Below are 20,794 nucleotides of genomic sequence, written 5' to 3'. Positions count from 1 at the left end.
TAAGAGCAATAGGCATATCTCACAATATTGCCCTGGCTGTTTGCATTTTGTATTGGATGCCTCACTGACTGCACAGACCGCTGAGAGAGTCTCTGCACCTCAGCCTCCCACCCATTGCTAGGCTATCTCCCTTAGTCTCACAAACATTGTGCAAAATACAACGTGCTGCTATAATCTTTGAGACATTTTTTTCTGCTGCTTCCAACTTATTCCACAAACAGTGCCATCTCCCTTTCAAACGGCCAAATGCACACTCCATTGCCATTTTGCAACTACTAAAGAGGTAGTTAAACAGTTCCTTCCTTCTCTCCAAGCAGCCTCTGAATGGCTTCATTAACCAGGAAAGCAAGAGGATAAGCCGAGTCTCCCCGGATAACAAAAGCAATGTCTCCCCCTCTAGTGTCTATAGTGTTCAAGCAGTCCTGTCTCTATTAAACACAACTGAGTTCTGAAAGATCTTAGCATTATGGACCCTTCCAGACTACACAGCATTTATAACTGTAAACCTACCACAGTTGTCAACAAGCCCTTGGAATATCATCAAGAAATACCCCTTTGTGCTTATGAATTCTGAGCCCTGACTGGGAATGGGGGGCAAATAATAGGCACATGGATCCCATCAATTGCCCCAGTAAAGTTTGGCAACCCTCCCGCCACACACACACATGTAAAACCATCAATAACCTCCGGAGCATTATCAAGCTTTATAGCCCAGTGTAACAATATCTTCTCCATGGCATCACACACCTGCATGATAATAGCCCCAGTAGTCCCCACACTGAATTGGGTCACTAGGGATCATTAACATTCAGGGGTGACCAGCTTCTAGATGACAATGATGATCCACTGCTCCACAGACATGGAGAACTGTGTGGGGGTATGCGGTCACTGCAGCTCCAGGGTTAGTTCAGCACATATCTCCAAAAAGGTTGCCTTCCCTATCCTGAAATTCTCTTGCCACTGCTGGTCATCCCAGGTCAGCAGCGTAATCTTTTCTGTGTTGATTCCCAGTCCCAGAAATATCACTGCACTCCATGAAGCTGCTTCAGGAACTGCTCCTCTACTGTCTGTAGCATGGTGTCTTCCTCTCTGTGTCCTGGTTCCACCACTGCTAACGACTCTCCTGCTCCTGGAGGAGCTGCTGCAGCTGCCACATCACCCGCGTGGTGGTGCGGCAGGCAAAGTTCCAAACTGAACTCATCTGGCTTTCAGTGCTGAAATACACCCCAAGCAGCTTCTGCACATTGCCACCATTGCAGTGTGGAGCACTGTTCGGTCCATGGAGCACTGTTCGGTCCATGTTGGCTGACAGCAATTCAAAAACAGTGCTAGCCCACCCAAAAAGAAAGCACCAGGGGGACGGTACACAAACGAATCATGGGATTGTTTTTAAATGTGAACTAGTCTGGCTTCTGCTATGCATCCCACAATGCACGGCAAGAAAAAAATTCCTGGAATATACGCTGCTCAGCAGCAAAGCAAAGGAGCAAGGGATACCCTCTGAGAATGCCACGCTGTCCGTTCTCAGCAAACCACTGGCATGTGTACACGATGATGCCCATTGCATACCATCCCATGCACACTATTACTGCAGTTTGTGTACCGCACATTACCTGACACAAAGCAAAAAAACCTGTGGATTAACCCCCCATGTAGACAAGCCCTATGTGTTTGTGCAGCACCTGGCACATTATGACCCTAAACTCAAATGGAGTCTCCAGAAGCTATTGTTATACATTATAATAATTTTCAATGTAATTGATACTTGGAATTTTTGCTTCTTAAGCTTTTTGCTGCTTATCTTTTTTTTTAAAGGACTTTGGGATCCTGCCTTTACTGTGTTCAATTTAATGACTTTTCTTTTATACACCATTGCTGGTTTTCTTTTGTTTGAGGGGTAGTATTTAGGATACGGGTTCCTGGATACAAATTAAGCGTGGAGGGGTTATAACATAAAGCCAGCACTTCCCCCACCATGACTGTGAATTATTTTCTTCAAAAGGAGTTTCCACCCAACAGACTGTATATTTATATGGACATCTGATTATCTTAAGAAACACTTTGAAAGTGGGTCAACGATGAGTTCTTTGGGTGTAGTTTTCTTCCCATTTCATCGTTATCTACATAAATAACAAAAAGTGTGCAAACAAACCAAGGTACAAACCACTAAACACACAGGGTTTTGTAAAGGGAATGCCAGCAGCCATTTAACTACAGCAGCCCTGGCAGGCACAATTATAATACAATTTATCACTGAATGCACACCATGCTGCAGAATACATAATCACCATACCAGCAGGTTGAGACCAATAATATAACACACTTGAATACATTAGACTAAAATAGTGTGTCTTAAGGAAATGAGGAGATGTCAAAGGGATCTCTAAGAACTGAAAGGAGTTTTAAAATTAATGCCTTTTGGAGTCCTCTATACCTCCTTCCTCCTGCCCTCTCTCCCCCCACCCCCCGCCCCACCTTTTAACTGTAACTTTTGAAAACAATAATAGAAATTCTGAATGAAAATATCTTAGGAGACAATCATAATGTTACCAAATCTGCAAATACTTAGGGCCAGATTCTGACATTGTTCCTCATCTGGAATAGTACCTCACTTCATGAGTAATCTCAGTGACATCATGGAGTAAGTGTGTCAGAATCTGATTCTACATATTTATGCAGATTTTCTTTTATCTGGCAGCCTTGCAACAACTTCTATATTAATTATTGTTCTTAAAATAACACTGTCTAAAAATGTTTAAAAAACCAAATGCTACAACCATTTATGTGTTTGCATCTCAGCAGCTTTAATACCTAACTTTAGTGCCATACTGCATTTCTAAAAATAATAATTTAATTTGCAAAAATATTTATATTGTTGATTCTTATGTGGGCGCGGTGGCATGCACCTGTATTCCCAGCTACTTGGGAGGCTGAGGCTGGCAGATCACTTGGGCTCAGGGGTGTGCTATGCTATGCTGATCAGGTGTCCGGTGCCACTGACAGCCTAGCCAGTGTGTGGCTGACAGAATGGTTAGAACAACACGCATGATGTGTTTTGATCGGCGCTCTCTCTGTGAGGGCTGATGGACCGATCTAGCAAGGTGATTCTTACGCAATGAATTGGGAGCTATTATGTAAAATGTTTAAACTCAAAAACAAAAATGAGTGAAAAGCTTCACACACCAAAACATCTCCTTCTTCCCAGAAATCAGTCATTTTCTTGTGGAAGACATTTGAGAAAGTCTCTCACAAGCACTAACTTCCTCAGTTAATACCATCATGTCTGAACAACCTAATTCATAACACATCTTGGGAGAAAAGGATAATTGAAAATCAAAATTTTCCCTCCCTTCCCTGGTGAAAATAAGATACTTCAAAGCTACTGTGTTACCCACCACCTCTCCAACACACACACACACAGAGGAGGGGGGGGGCCCACTGGCCAGAAGACAAAAATGTTTGTCTACAGTCTACATTTTTTAACAATTTCATGGTATTGTAATGTAAATTCTTCAATGCATCTACTCAATTGTAAAAGGACCAAGAGCTGGAAAACCCATGTCAGACACTGGACCTTTACAAATTAGTAAATGAATCATCTGAAACTGACCACGACTTTCCTTTTGAGAGAGAGAGAGAGAGAGAGAGAAAGTAAACAGGGCAGGATTTACACCTTATGCACCCCTAGGCACAGCATCTTCAGCCTCCCCACCTACAGCTGACCTTCGTGTTTTCCATAAAAAACGAAACAAAAAGAAATATAAACACAGCCTCCCCAGGACGCACGGCGCTCCCAGCCCGAGCCGGGATGCAGCCCATCTGCCCCAAGCAAGGCACAAGAAGGGGGACTGTACCTCTCCACACGGCGAGGGATCTCCGGGTGTCTTCTGTCTCTCCCACAGCCCGGCACATTCCAGCTCTGCCCGTGAAGTGAATGGGGTGCCAGCCATGCTCCACCCTCTCCCTCCCCGGCATGGGACAAAGGCAGCGGGGTGGCCAGGATTAGGAAGGGGCTGGGATGCTCCCAGCACCTTTAGCGGACACCCTGCCCAGCTGCAGCTCACAATGCCCCCAGGCAGGCAGGCTGACTCAGACGCTCACCCTGCTCCAACTCCACATGCTGGGTGGTCACCAACCCATGCTAGGAGGCCAGCTGCCCACAGGGGAGCTGTATGTATTAACTTTTTAACTTTTAACCAACTTTTAACTTTTGGGCGCCCCTAGAACGCCGGTGCCCCTAGGCATGTGCCTACTGTGCCTAATTGGAAATCCGGCTCTGGTTGTAAAGTGTTATATAAAGGTTTTCTTGGCATATGTTTGGGAGGACTACATTCCTCTCCATCATGTATTTTGTTCATGCCAAATATTTTTACAAAGACTATTTTAGAAATGTTGGAGAGTGTTTTAACAATTTTTATTGGCACTCCTTTTTTCCATCTATCCAACCGTAATGCGAGGTTTCTACAGTAGCCGGGCACTATTCAAAATCCCCGTGTGATGGGATCTATCAAACCTTCTCTGACCCCTGCTTAAGGAAAATTCATTCAAACCTGGCTACCAACGAGGTTGGTTCTTCAGATGCACTAGGAGGAGACACTGATCAATTAAGAACCAGCGGTCAATTTAGAAGCTGTGCCTGCTTCTTCTCAGGGCAGTGCAGGGGGAGACTGGGACAGAGGATGATCTCCTCACTGATAGGCCAGGGCCAGGTCAGGGCCTTGCCCTCAAGCACTGCGGCATTTGCCTTGGAGTTTGGTTTGTTTAAAGGTGCAGAGAGACAAGTCTGAGTTTGTTATTTTTATTGAGCTGGCTATAGACTAATGCCAAGCTTATGGCACAAGCCCCCCTGCTCTGAGCAGGCAGCTACAACTGGTGGACTAAGGCAGGGAGTGCCTGCAGTACAACTCTTGGCCCTGCAGGGGGTGCTATGGAGCAACCCCACTTGTGACACTCTACCGAAGTATTGTATTGGTAATATGAAATTATTAAAAGACAAAACAGGACCTGACAAGAGGCATACATAATATTAAACACATTTTGTGTCTTTTCACTGTTGCATTGTTAATTTCCTCCTCCTTTTCTTTAGTGCAGTCATTTGCTGGGCTATTATGTCTAATTTAGGGCTAGATTTTGGCATCAGGGCTGGTTCAAACTGGGGCATTCTGGCCAATGGAGATCAATAGTGGGTAGCGATACTCTGGCCATGCTTCCTTTCTCCTAGCTATACCACTATGCCTGAACTACACCAAACGCACACCAAGAAACCCTCGGATTATGGACCCTTTTCACCATCACTTGCTGTAGTAGCTCGGCTCTTATTGTGTTTCTGATGAGGAAGAAGAGTTCTGTGTAAGCTCGAAAGCTCATCTCTTTCACCAACAGAAAAGATATTACCTCACTCACCTTGCCACTTTAAATCAACACCGACAAAAGGGCAGGCTAAGCAGAGCAACTGAGACATGAAGCACTTGAAAAACATACTCCACACCAGCTCCCACAAGGACTGAGCGCACTGACCGGGCCAAAGTACACCAGTGACCTAAGCAATTCCACTCCCAAGCCATACCCTGTTATCTGCAGTTTAAGGGAGTATTAGCTATGTCAGTATGAAACAGTCCATTCCTTAGAGTGCAGATATTTCCTATGAGTCAGATAAACAGGAATGTAAGAAAAATAATGAAAATATGAAGTTAGATTTTTTTATATAACTTAAGCGCTGCTAACCCTAGATAGCTCCTCACTGACTCTGTCTCTGGATAGGCTACCTTTTTCTGATATGCTCTCCAGCTAGGATACCCACCTCCCAATAATTCCAGTGTATGCAGGCTGCCCATCATCACACTAAGTCCATTCACTCTCATTCTGCTGGTCTGAAACTGCTGTCCCTGGCCTACCAATGGATCAGTACTGCCCTGTTGGCTTGTTTCCCTCCCTGCCTGCCTGATGTTCTGCTGGTTGGGTCCCTTGCTGGTCAGATCTCACTTGTACTTTGAGCTAAAGGCTCCTGACTTCCACCACCAATGTCCTTCCTATTGAGACAATATTACACCAGAAGAAGAACAAAGCAGCAACACTTTTACCCCTCGGGCCTTTAGAATATAGGCAGTCAGGCTGCACCTTGCTCACCAGGCTCACCTGACTTGATTTTCCACTCACCCAGAGTGAGCAGCTGAGGGCTTGGGAACAACAATAATCTTTTAACTGCATTACAACACTGAGAATTATTTACATCTTCACCAATAAGTGGTGGAGAGGAATGGTTCCTTCCTCTCACATCTCCTTTTGTCTGCTGTGCCACCCTTTGACAAGGAGCAGCGTGTGTTCCCACGCAAACAAAGCCAGGTACACCAGATGCAGAAGAGATGTGGAGCCATGGCCCTGAGCCCTTTGGAGAGGGTAGTAATCCCTGCACCCAGGAAAATATAGATTGCAATTGCACCTGACCCCCTACACAAGGGAAATCCTCTCTGGCAACCTCTCCTCTCTCTTTGTACACCTATAGAGAGCTGGACACAATATTCCTCTGAATGGATTAGGAAAGACTATTGGTAGGAGTGGTATCAGGTGAGCCAAAAGGAGACCTTCTCCTTCAAGACAAATTATTAAGTTTAAATTGTGCTACTCATGTTTCCGCTGTCACCTTCTCTTTTGCATATCTTAGTGGGTCCCTTATTTTTAATTCTTATATGAAAAAAATACCTGAAAAGCCAAGCTGTACAGACAATACCATTTACAATATTGCAGTAGGGTTCACGAGAATTTCTGTGGTGAGCATGTATGCTTCTATCATATATCTGTTTTCAGGTGTTTCTGAGCGAAACACTAGGAAGTGCTACGGCAGTCTCATTAACTATAGACAAAGGACTGCAGGACCAAACTGCATGTGTGACAAAAATCTGCTCTGAATTCACACACAGCATTCTACACCATATCCCAACACACTCCAACTGTGCTTTTAAAAAAGGTCAGCTTGGCCATTTTAAATTGCAAGACAGATAAGAAATGACAATTGTTGTCTAGATTTTGAATGCATTTGTGGTCTTCTGCTACATAAAGTTTCATTTAAAAAAATATTTTCAATCCATTTGTCTGTAATGTGTATTTTACAATACAAGTCTTCTGGAGAAAATAACAACGTAACTAAAGGTTGATGTTCTACAGTTGAATGAGATCATTTTCACAGCTAAATGACTTGATAGTCTTTAATATTTCTACTGACGATTTGAACTGAGCTAGCAGTGCTGGTTGCTATTACAATACAGAAAACAAAACAAAGTAGTAAAAACAGCGAAATTCACAAGAGAATAGGAAGCCATTACTGATCATATATATTTAGATCTGGATTTAGATCTGGTTGAACTATTCATGGCAAATAATTTGATAAATTGACCCTGTTTTTTTGACTTGTCTTACAATAGGTAATGATTTTTATGAATTTGTTCATTATTTGCAATTGTTTTATGAACACTTCCTATGAACAAATTTCAGCTTTTAGAATCTGCACAAATTTTTCACAATCAGTATTAAGTTGGCATTTTCTTTTTGTTATTTGAATTGAGAAATTGTTCACTGAAGAAATATTGGATTGTTTCCATTCCTTGATTGGATGATCATCAGCTTTACAGTTTCTGAAACAAGTAAGTGTATCCATGAAAATTTGAACTTTTCCCTAAAATTCCTAAGAATAAAACCCATCCAAGCTTTTTGAACAGTGCATAAAAGGGGGTGATGGATAGCAGAGAATTGAGTTCATTGGTTTTATTTGCATGCACCTTTGATTTTTGCAATATTAATCCAGTTCTACCCTGGCTTCTGGCATCTCATGTCTGCACTACAGCATAAGGAAAAATGCTATTTTGAATATGCTTTCACAGGTATATTTGAGGACTTTATTCGTTGCGTTAAAAACCATTGAAGTTAAAATATTGCAGACTATCTTACTTCTGGGCAGACAATGAAGGTTCAAGGACTTGGAAAACAAAGTCTAGCATTCACTTTTACACATAATATATATTTTAATTTGTATTAATGAAGGCAAATTCAGCCCTAAATAGGTTATTATTTAACATGAAAAATAAGTAATATTTACTGTAGAGTCTCTCTTTGTTTTTAACTTGATTTATAGTGACCACTGTGCCTTTTAATATGAAAACTACATTTGAAATGACTCGTGCCATTGTTATTCAAGGTGAATCACAAAGAAGACTAAAGTGTTCTCCATAATGGCAATATACAAAAACCTGTAGGAGAACACTTCAACCTCCCTGGCCACACAATAGCAGATGTAAAGGTAGCCATCTTATAGCAAAAAAACTTCAGGACCAGACTCCAAAGAGAAACTGCTGAGCTTCAGTTCATTTGCAAATTTGACACCATCAGATCAGGATTAAACGAAGACTGTGAATGGCTAGCCAACTACAGAAGTAGTTTCTCCTCCCTTGGTATTCACACTTCAACTGCTAGCAGAGGACCTCGCCCTCCCTGATTGAACTAACCTCGTTATCTCCAGACTGATTTTTGCCAGCATATTTATACCTGCCCCTGGAAATTTCCATTACATGCATCCGACGAAGTGGGCATTCACCCACGAAAGCTTATGCTCCAATACATCTGTTAGTCTTAAAGGTGCCACAGGACTCTCTGTTGCTTTTTACAGATCCAGACTAACACGGCTACCCCTCTGATACTTAACAATATTAGGTTATGTCACATTTTGGCCTGCCCTACCCACGAGTGCACCTTGAAATGTTCTTTGTATTTTATTTGAAAAAAATCCAGCACAATAAACTAGAAGGCATTTTAAATCAGATGTAAGGTTCTTTTAATAATGATTAGACTTGAGACATGCCAAAAAGCATTTTTGTTTGTTTGTTTCAGATTCGTAAGTGCTCAGAACCAAATTGATGCACATATAGCACTGTGAAATCTTTCTATGTGGCTGTTCCATACCGTATAATTTACAGCTAATTAGCAAATAGATACCTCACCTAGAAAGGACTTCACTAGTCGTAGGACCTAGTGTGACTGATGAAATTATCATATTTATCTGTTTTCCTATAAGAAAATAATGTCACTGATCCAATTTCTCAGTGTGAAAGCCGATCAGTCATGGGTGCTGCAATCACCCTGGAGTTTCAGTTCCTGCTGCAGAATCCTGCTGACATCCCTCCAATACTGAGTGTCACGGAAGCATGTAGACTTGCAGGCTACCACAAATAACATTTTACACATTTGAAGTGTCATATGGCTGGCCATCTCTGCTCATTTTCTTCCCTTCAGCTGCATGTGAATTACACTGACAGCTGTCATAGAAATGTAGTATATAGGAGCTTATAATAATAACCATAGGGGACAGGTCCTTAAACTGAGCTATTCTGGTTTGTACCAACTGAGGATCTGACCTAGAAGTCTACATTACCCTTACTATTCATTTAATAGATAGACAAGTCGGGGGCGGTAATATCTTTTATTATATCTTTTCTGTTGGTGAAAGAGAGAAGCTTTTGAGCTTACACAGAGCTCTTCTTTAGCTCTGGGAAAGGTATTCAGAGTGTCATAGCTAAATACAAGGTAAACAGATTGATAAGCATAAAGAGTTAACACACGTTGTGAATGACCATTCAAGGTGAAGTAGGCAGTTAACATCTCTGTAGTCATAGGACAAATGTGACGTACTTCATCCACTGCACTGAACACGCCAATACCATTTATGTGGGTGTGTAGTGAGTCGGTGTGGCTCCCCGCCGCCCCAGAAGGGGAAGAGCCCATCCGGAGGCCGGAGTGGGCGGAGCTAGGGAGTTCTGAGCCCGCCCCTCAGAGGGTCAGGCGGTGACCAGGAAGTATAAAACCAGGCCCTCAGAACTCAGTATGGCCCCAGCAGTTGGAGAGAACAGATGTTTCCAGCCTAGCTCGGGGTTGGGTAAACTCCACGGCCCGGAGTGACCGCCAGGAGCCGCCGGGCCTGCCCTGCGCCCACTACCCCGAGGAGCCGCCGGGCCTGCCCTGCACCCACTATCCGGAGGAGCCGCCAGGCCTGCCCTGCGCCCGTTACCCAGAGGAACCGCCGAGCCCGCCCGGCGCCTACTACCCAGAGGAGCCGCCGGGCCTGCCCTGCCCTGCGCCTCCTATCCGGAGGAGCTCCCGGACTTGCCAAACGATCCCTGGCTGGACGAACCCATGGTCCAGGATCCCCCCGAGGCTGACGCCAGCACCCAGGTAGGCTCAGAGGGGGAGTCTGGAAGTAACCCGGGGGCAGCCGACCCCAGTCTGGCTGCAGCACTGCCAGAGCCAATATCAGTGTGTTGCGGCCAGGATCCCCACTGACAAAGCAGCGGGTCTTCTGCCACTGCTAGGGCCCCAGGCTGGGACGCAATGGAGTGGGAGGGCCTGCGTCCCCGCTGCCACCCAACCTCTGGGTGGCAGTCTCCCCCTCTCCCAGGGCTGTTGAGGCTCAGGCCTATTACTGTGGCTCAGCCCTGCCTGAGGGCCTGAGCTCTGCCTCCACGTTTGTTGCCCCGCCCTGACCTAGGGCCTGGGCTTAAATACTTTATCTACTGTGGCTCAGCCCTGCCTGAGGGCCTGAGCTCTGCCTCCACATTTGTTGCCCTGCCCTGACCTAGGGCCTGGGCTTAAATACTTTGTTTACTGTTGCTCAACCCTGACTAAGGCTTGGTCTACACTACCCCCCTAATTCGAACTAAGGTACGCAACTTCAGCTACGTGAATAACGTAGCTGAAGTCGAAGTACCTTAGTTCGAACTTACCTTGGTCCACACTCGGCAGGCAGGCTCCCCCGTCGACTCTGCGGTACTCCTCTCGCCGAGCTGGAGTACCGCAGTTGACGGTGAGCACTTCCGGGTTCGACTTATCGCGTCCAGACTAGACGCGATAAGTCGAACCCAGAAGTTCGATTTCCAGCCGTCGAACTAGCGGGTAAGTGTAGCCAAGGCCTAAGGGTCTGAGCCCTGACCTAACGCTGGTGCCCGCCCTGAGCCGGGGTCAGGCTTCCTGTATCTTTCAGGACGGCAAGGGCTGCCGGGCGAGACCCTGCAGCCAGACAAAGCACTCAAGCCCCAGCAGGTAGTGAGTCGGTGTGGCTCCCCGCCGCCCCGGAGCGGGTCGAGCCCCGGCCAACTCCTGTACAGGGTGAAACAACACAATCACTATGCTCCTGAATAAACTCACACAGAAAAATGATAAAAGACAAAAACACCATATCATCCATGGGTGAACACTTTTCACAAAACAATCGCTCTATATTATTCCTCTTATTCCTTGTCCTCAAAGGAAACCTCCACAACACCTTCAAAAGATGAGTTGGGAGCTCAAATTATTAACTTTGCTAGACACTTAAAATCATGGATTCAGTAAAGACACAAGATTTATGGCTCATGACAACAATTTGTAACCCACTGACCCTCCTTTGTTCTATGACTGCAAAGGTGGTGAGTGCCCACTTCACCTTGAATGGTCTCTTGCAACACATGTTAACTCCATATGCTTAACAATCTGTTCTACCTTGTGTACATCCTGAGACCTTCCCCAGATCTTAAAAAAAGCTCAGTGTAGGTGCAAAAAGCTGATCTCTTTCACCAACAGAAGTTGTTCCAAAGAAGAGAATACTTCACCCACCTAGTCTCTATAATATCCTGGGGCCAACACAGCTACAACAACACTGCAAACAATATTAATTTAATTGGAAGTTTATACATCACCCACTGCCAAGGTATTCTCCTCACAAAAAATCCCAATCTCTATTATAATCAGTCAAAAGACTGGATGGTACTAACATCAGAACTAAATGAAATATGAAAAAGGTGCGGGAAATTTTCAAAATTAGTATGCTGACTGGCTGCGGATTACCATTGTGCTTCTTACCTATAGCAATATTACTACTGCTGCAGATAAGCAGGATGGATGCCGAGCCTGCTAGATTTGTACAGTATCCAGCAGCACCACTGCCAAGGTCTACCAATCTAGCTCTAATAAATAGTTTCTGAACACTTTACCAGCCACAGCAGGAAGAAGCAGTTTTGGAAGAATGCCACAAGGCAAGATCCAAAATGACAGCAGGGGAAACCTGAAGTCTCATTACTCTGTCATGTAAACAGTTATAGAGAAAGCTAACAAAACTTACTTTTAAAAGCGAGGTCTCAATCTCACTTTAGTATCTTACCTTTGCCATATACATGGGTGGGAGATACAGGTACTGTACTCTTAATGAGAATTTGTGACATAGAACTGTTTAAGAAATGCTTAAACAAACTACAAAATACTAGCACATTTCTTATTTTCATGTTAATCAAATTGCCAGCTTTTCTAATTTCAATACAAATATTGGGACAGATTTGCAGCTGGTGAAAATTGTCATAGTTCTATTGACTTCAATGCTATGACAATTTACACCAGATGCGCCTCCGTTGTCTGAAACAGGATCTTCCTGGTCAGCGTGGTCTCACAAAAATCACAATAGCTGATTAAGGAGATCCAAGCACCTCCGCTCCCAGCTCCATTAACAAAGAAAAATAGCCTGAAACTAGTACTGTAAAGCTAAAGACACTTCCACTCAGAGCACCCCCGCTGTGGAAACACCTTCAAGAGAGGACTGGAAGAGGAAGTTGATGATCCACAAGGAGTTGTGCCAAGCACAATGTTGACACTTAAGAAATAATACAGCTGGTCAGGAAATTATTTTTCCCCCTGAAAAAAATTGGGAAAAATGTTCATCAAAATATTTCTTTTAGGGGGAAAAATACACATACAAATTACAAACACAAAACATGAAAAATCTGGGTGTTGTTTTTGTTTTTTGACAAAACCCCAAAACATTTCTGAAAAAACAGACATATTTCATGAAAAAAAAATTCCATTTTGTAAAAGTCATTTTTAAAGTTATGTCAAATGTTTCAAAGGACACTATTTTATCAATTTTAATAAATAATAATAGCAAATACCTCCTTTTTCATTCGTCACTATCCTTGGAGTTAACGGCGTATATCTAAAATCTACTTTTTTTAAAATCTCCCCATGCCATTGTAGTTTATGTGCTATTGTAATAACCAATTATAATGTACTCTTGATTTTCTTTTTAAAAGCAGAGTGAGCAGTCTTATTGCAAACGTGTAAGTTTTAGACAACTTGGTATAATTATGACACTCAGCACTTACACAGCATTCTGCCTCCAACGGTCCCTGAGTGCTTCACAAAGGAGTCTGAATATTATTACCTCCACTTACAGATGGCTAAAGTGAGGCACAGAGAGAGGTGGAGTGACTTGCCCGAAGTCACACAGCAAGTGACTGACAGAGTCAGCAACAGAGACTTGGGTCTTTAATGTCTGAATACTCTCCTACAAGACTGGGCCTTGCAGGCAAGATAGCTGATCTGAGAATCGCACTGGGGCTAAAGCACAAGATAGGCATCAGGGCGCCTGCCTGAGGCAGAAACCTGGACACCTAGGGAACTTTTACAGTGGACATTTATGCATTGAATAAGTTTAGGCATCTACAGGGCTAAGGGGCAGGGAAGCAGGAATTGTGTGGATCACCGTGGTGCCTAAAACTGTGTATTAGGTACAGAAATCTGGGGTTTAGGTGCCTAAGTCCCTTTGTGGATCTGGTTCTGTGGTCTTGTTCGTGCAGTTAGTGTGTTTTTCCTTCTCTAAGTAGGCATAGATAATTAATAGAAAGTGCATTATTTCAATTATTTCCAAATTAAATCATTTTAAAACTGACTGAGGAGCAGAGCAAATAAGCCATTTCATTGAATATTAAAGTCACAAGTGAGAATAAGCACCCACTGAGATCTTTCTTTTTGTGTGCCACTGCCAAAGCCCAGGGGATTTAAAGTTTCTTGCATTAACTCTGATTAATTGCTTTTATGAGTTTGTAACAGCATAAGCTGTGTTAAATATGTATACATGCATTCATATTTATAGAAGAGTTGCAGGAAATAATTTCTCAAAATTCTTCTAAAAAAACCCACACTCAGTAAAACCCTTTCCAGAGAATTTCCACTTCTTGCAATAATGTGAATGCTTAGAATATTACAAAAGTATACACTACAAAATAACTTTGTATACTATGAAGAATATACAAAATGGGTGACAGTTGTCACTGTTTCAGTAGGCAGGATATAAATAAAGCATGTATGGCTTTTCATCTCAGGAATGATGGTCCTTACTCTGACTAGGGTTGCCAGGTGTCCAGTTTTTGACCAGAACACCCGGTTGAAAAGAGACCCTGGCAGCTCTGGTCAGCACTGCTGACCGGGCCATTAAAAGTCCAGTGGGCAATGAGGCAGGCTAGCTACCTGGCTCCGTGCAGCTCCTGGGAAGCTGTTGGTTTCTCCATCCGGCTCCTAACCGCTCTGCGGTTCCCATTGGCTGGGAACTGTGACCAATGGGAGCTGCAGGGGTGGCGCCTGTGGGCCAGGGTGGCATGTGGAGCCCCCGACCCCCCCTGCGCCTTGGAGTCGGAGGAACATGCTGGTCGCTTCCTGGGAGCAGCCTCAGGTCAGCGCCGCCCAGAGCCTGCAACCCACACCCCCTCCTGCACCCCAACCCTCTGCCCCAGCCTGGAGCCCCCTCCTGCACTCCAAACGCCCCAGCCCCACCCCAGAGCTGGCACCCCCAGTCAGAGCTCTCACATCCCCCTGCCCCAGCCCAAAGCCCCCTCCCACACTCTGAACCCCTCGTTTCTGGCCCCACCCCAGAGCCCACACCCCCAGCTGGAGCCCTCATCCCAATCCCCAGCCCGGAGCCCCCTGCCACACCCTAAAACCTTCATCCCTGGCCCCACCCCAGGGCCCACATCCCCAGACAGAGCCCTCATTCTCCCACACCCCAGCTCCCTGCCCCAGCCAGGTGAAAATGAGCAAGTGAGGGAGGGTGGGAGAGAGCGAGCGACGGAGGGAGGAGGGATGGAGTGAGTGGAGATGGGGCCTCAGACAAGGGGTGAAGCAGGGGCAGGGCCTTGGGGAAGGGGCAGTGCAAGGGTGTTCAGTTTTCTGCGAATAGAAAGTTGGCAACCCTAACTCCATCTCTGACTTGTGGTGCAGCAAGGGGAAAATGGGTAGATTGGAGCATCTACAGAGCCCTGAATGGGCTATGATGGGGAGCCACATTCTCTCAGAGGGAATACAAAATGGGATGCTGTGACACAGAAGTCCATTTTTGGTTCACTACTCCTTTTCAGCAACTTTTGTCAGGCCTGATATACTCACCATACCTCACACTCTGTTGTCAAGATATTTATTTAAAAGGTGACACGTAATATATCATTTGAAATCGAATGAAATCTAGTAATTAATGTCACTGTGAAATGTTTGTAACAACTCTGTAGGTGAAATTATGGATACTCTCTGATATTATGTTCTGGAGACTGTAAACAGACAAAGGTGACAAAACAGGTTTCTTCTGTCTAAAGAGGATAGATAACATGGTGGCAGACGGCCTGTGCAGGAAAGAGAGCTCTGACCACCTGCCTCCGGGTCAGCCAGTGGCTACCTCTCCTGCAGCTTTGTGAAGGGGAGGTGTGCACTAATGGCATCCCAGTGCCAGAGGGCAAGGCAATCACTGGTATCAGGTACCACAAGTTTCAGCTGGCCTGACCAATTCAGTGTAGCCCAACTCACTGTGGTTATAATCTGTACCTAAAAGGTGTCATGTAATTTGTCACTGGAACACTAATAACTCACTGAACATTAATATTCTTGCATGATGTGTGTATGAGATGCATATATAGAGCTATGGATACACGCTGGAATGATGGCTAAAATGTGTTTAAAGCCAGGCATATCTGGAGGAGTTGGTAACAGAACTGACCTAGACAAAGGAATGTATTTGCTTCTCTGACCAGCCCAGGGGTCAAGCAGAGACAATGAAGAATGAAGGTCTATTTACATATTAGGTAAACAAAGCTATCAAACTAACAAATAGGGGAGGAGACAGCATGGCATCCCCACCCAGCAGGAGAAACACACTTTATCAGAGCTAAAAAGACAGGGGGTCTGAACCTCAAGTGAAAAGTATTCAACTAACTGATTATATATAGGGTGACCAGATATCCCGTTTTTATAGGGACAGTCCCGTTTTTTGGGACTTTTTCTTATATAGGCGCCTATTGCCCCACATCCCCTGTCCCGTTTTTTCACAGTTGCTATCTGGTCAACCTAATTCTCTACAATATTACTGTATGATAAAAGTGTATCTAATAAGGTATTTTCTAAAGTCCTATGTCATAGTGGTGATTAATATCATAATAAAATGTGTGTATTAACACTTAATAAGGAATTATGGATACTTATTGATATTAGACTGAACAGTCTGTGTCCAAGCAAAGGGAGAAACAGGTCTCTCACAGACAGGAGGGAACATCACAGCTATTTACCTGTCCAATATGTAAATTAAGCAGGGTGAAATCAAAACACTAGCAGTAAAAACGAACAGGCTGCTGCCACCTTATCTGAACAGCTAACTAAAAAGAAAAAAATCGTGGCCAAGGCAGTACAGTGTTGATTTCTTGAAATATGGCTTCATCAATTGTGCTAAAGCAAACCAAGAACCAAAACCCCAATGTGTTATTTGCACCGAAGTGCTTGCAAACAAGAGTTTAAAGCCATCAAAGTTGAAGAGACATTTAGAAACAAAACATACAGAATTCGTGAATAAACCATTGGACTATTTTCAAAGGAAGCAACGGGAACTTAACTTATCAGGTCAGGTTCTCAGCCAGTCAACCACTTTGAACGGTAAAGCCGAACTGGCATCATATTTGGTTGCATATCGTGTGGCAAAAGTGAAAATTGCCCATAAAGTTGCTGAAAAAGTTATTTTTCCAGCATCTGTGGATATGGTGCGGAAAATTTTTCATGAGAAGTCTGCGGAAAAATTGAAAAGTGTTCCGCTCAGTGATAACACAGTGTCTCGGCAAATATATGATATTGCAGAGAATTTGGAAGCTCAACTTGTAGCACTGTTACAGTCAGTGGGGGATTTTGCTATACAACTTGATGAAAGTACTGATATTTCAGATTGCGCAACGCTGTTAGTTTGTGAGGTACGCAAGGCAAGATGATTTTAGGGAGGATTTGCTGTATTGTCTGACCCCACCAACAAATATAATGGGGCGCACAGATATTTGCCGCACTGAAAATGACTGAAGAGTTGGAAAATACAAACTGGAAAGGAATAACAAGTGACGGTGCAGTAAATATGACTGAAAGAACAGTGGAGTTGTAAAAAAAAAAATCTGTGAGGCAGCTGGCAATGACATTGTTTGGAATCATTGTTTCATTCACCGCGAAGCTTTGGCATCCAGGGGTATTCCTCCTGATCTTATAGCAGTACTGAAGGAAGCAGTCAAAATCGTAAACTTCATTAAAGGGAGCTCACTTAACCGCAGGCTTTCTGATGTGCTACGCTCAGACATGGGAGCAGAACACATGCATTTACTGTGTCATATTGAAGTAAGGTGGCTGTCATGGGGCAGAGTGCTTACCAGGGTGTACGAATTCAGGAACGAGATTCATGTTTCTTTGGTGGTGAAAGAGTCTAACTTGGCAACTTTGTTTGATGATGACAGTTGGTTAGTAAAGTTGCCATACCTTGCTGACATTTTCTCGATTTAAATGAACTAAACTTGAAGTTACAAAGAAGATGCAATGATTTGTTTCAACATTGTGAAGAGATACAAGTAATTCAAAAGTCATTGGCACTGTGGCAAGCACGTCTGAAAAGTAATCAGCCCAGCTATTACACGTTCCCAACACTGTTACAACACATTGAGGAGAACACCACCAGTGAGGAAAAAGTGAATGAAATGAAAACTATCATACGGTTACATCTCGCTGCTCTGTCTGACAGTTTTAGTCGCTATTTCCCAATAAACAAATTTGAATAGTTGAATGAAAAATGCTGGGTGAAAGATCCTTTTGCTTTTGAAACCCCTGGGCAACAATGGAGCTAAATCTGACACTTGAGCAAGAGAATGAACAGCTGCCTCTCACCTGTGATAACACTCTGAAAACATGGCACAAGTCAATAAACTTGTCATCATTTTGGATCAGTGTTTCCAAAGAATATCCACTACTAAGTAAAGTAAGTGTGATCTTGTTGCTGCCTTTCACAACAACCTACGTGTGAAGTGGGATTTTCAACTGACAAGATTAAAAACCAAAGAAAGAAACCGACTGAACAGTGAACCTGCTAAGTGGGTAGCCCTTTCATCCTGTGATCCTGACTGGAACGAGATCATGAGGAACAAACAGGCCCACCAGCCACATTAAGTAAGTGAAACTTAACCTGATCACTTTTATAGTGTTTTGTTTAAAAGTAGCAAAGAGTCCTGTGGCACCTTATAGACTGACAGACGTATAGGAGCATGAGCTTTCGTGGGTGAATACCCACTTCTTCGGATGTATTCACCCATGAAAGCTCATGCTCCTATACGTCTGTTAGCCTATACGGTGCCACAGGACTCTTTGCTGCTTTTACAGATCCAGACTAACACGGCTACCCCTTTGATACTTATTTAAAAGTAATGGTTTTCTCTAGTGTTAGTTATGTAAAGTGGGTTAAGCTGGAATGTATTGCAATATTATGATTTTATGAAAACTCTAGTCAAAAGATATAATTATGTTGGGTCGCAGGCATCAACAATTTTCTTCAGCTGAGTCATGAGAAAAAAAGTTTGAAAACCACTGCTCTAAGAAGCTGCATTTTATATCCATAACTAGACAGACACCAGGGAATGGAGCTCTTGCAAGCTGCAAAAGATGGGCCTTCAACCAAAGGGGAGTTGAAGTCTCTGGAAACTGAACATAGGTGAGAAACCTGCTTAGGCAAATTATTTTTCAGTAGGAAGACAAGGGAAGCCAGCATCTTGTATTCTGTGAAAGGTCCTGACTGAGGGAAAGTCAGCCATGGCTGGGAAGAAGGAAGACTGGGTGAGAGAAACATCTGGAACAAAGCCTGTACCTTGCTAAGTTATCTTTTAGACTTTTATATGTATGTTTTCACTTTTATTTGCTTGTAACCCTTTATAACTTTATTCTTTTTATTTGGCATCACTTAACCTATGTCCTGTTGTTAATACATTTGTTTTATTTATACTGCAAACCAACTCAGTGCTGTGTTTGAAGGGAAGGATGTATTTACCCCAGTTAAGTCAATAAGCTGTAATGTGCTTTTGCCTCTTTAAAGGAGCAATGAACCTTACTATTTCTCGGAATGATCCACTGGACACTTTAGGGCACACGGTTTTAGGAAAATTCAAGACAAGGAGTGTGTTGGGGGTCACCCTGCAAGTAGCATCCAAGGAGGATCTGCTAGGAGCGATGGAAGCCAAAATGGGGCTGTAGACAGTTGCTGGGGTCAGAGTTGCTGAACCAGGGCTTGCTGCATAACAGGGAGACACTCAGGAAGTGTGACCTGCATGCTGGCTGCTGACTGTGAGCATTCCAGGCAGAGAGCTACAGTAGCAAAGCATTGTGAGGTATTCAGGGTTATGGAGTAAGAGATGACAACCCCTCACTGGTCTGAACGGTACCCCCAGAACACTATGACAGGTACACAGCAAGAGAGAGGGGGTCCTTGTGATCCCTATAAATGTCCTTGCCAGGGACAATCAGGGTTACACCACCAGCCCTTGTTCATATATATGAGAGAAAGAGAGAAAGCATGTGATAGAACACTGAACGGTGGAATAGGCGATGAACAGTACGTATACAATGTCATGGCTCCATAGTTATGGGCATCACTGCCCCCCAAACGCCATTTATTCAACTTGAGTGACAATAGTTTTTACTGCACACCTGAAATTGCAATCTTCGCTATGGTTAAAATTCTGCCTTATTTGTGGGAGCTGTGCAGTGTAGGGAGTGGAGTGGTGGCAGCCACCCATATGTTGCATGAGCTAGCTCAGGAGAAGTTTCATAGATCCTAAGGCCAGAAGGGTGCATTGTGATCATCTAGTTTGACCTCCTGGATGGCCAGGCCATAGACCTTCCCCATAATAATTCCTAGAGCATCTCTTTTAGAAATCTTGATTTAAAAAAAACTGTCAGTGATGGAAGGTTACAGGAGGTGAGGAGGAAATGCAGAGTCAGAAACCCTGTCCTGAACTTTAAGGGGAACATCCTACTTCCATTTTTGTCAGTGGGAATTTTGCTACACAATTCAACAAGAGCAGGATTTTGTCATCTGTCTCCCAAGTTCAGCAGGACTGCGGGACAGTGGATCCTACACCTGTCACTGATGCAGGATGCAACACTGCCCACCCTTTGCCTTGAGTCAGTGTAATTGTATTGGGAGCTGGACTAGTCCCACATTTGAAGGAGAGAAATAAAAATTTTTGTGGCAGACTGAATTTTTTAAAAAGGCAACTGCTCGAAGCTGCTCAGAGGTTTGGGATCTTGGAATAAAACTTGAAAATGAGTTAAGGCGTGGCATGCCGAGGAACTGGCAAAAGGAGGACAATAAATACAAGTTATCATAGGGTGCTTCTTCTTATCACACGACTCAATGTTATCACGGGGTAGATTTTGAAAAGCCAAAAAAATGACAATTAGATGGCTAACTCCCATGAGTTAGGAACTTAAGTGTCATCTGATAGTAATAATAATTCCTAACTATCTATTACATAGGACTCGTCATCAGTAGATCTCAAAGTGCTTTACAACACAAGTTAGTAACATGATCTTATTTTGCATATGGGGAAACTGAGGTGCATGAAGGTAAAGTGACTTGCCCCAGGTCACACAGCAGGCCAATGGCCACACTGGGAATTGAACTCAG

At 43.8% G+C, this 20,794-nt stretch overlaps 1 protein-coding gene and 1 pseudogene across 3 annotated transcripts in view; one reads left to right on the top strand and one right to left on the bottom strand.

The window, feature by feature from the left end:
* LOC101941250 (probable acyl-CoA dehydrogenase 6) overlaps window positions 1–20,794 on the bottom strand; it is a 159,208-nt gene that overhangs the window by 66,557 nt on the left and 71,857 nt on the right. The window lies entirely within an intron of this gene.
* On the top strand, window positions 15,767–18,285 carry LOC135981056 (protein FAM200B-like; annotated as a pseudogene).

This window comes from Chrysemys picta, chromosome 2 (genome assembly GCF_011386835.1).
Source record: "Chrysemys picta bellii isolate R12L10 chromosome 2, ASM1138683v2, whole genome shotgun sequence".
NCBI classification, from domain to species: domain Eukaryota; kingdom Metazoa; phylum Chordata; order Testudines; family Emydidae; genus Chrysemys; species Chrysemys picta.
The sequence above is the reverse complement of the archived record's forward strand: the minus strand, read 5'-3'. Positions and strand labels throughout refer to the sequence as shown.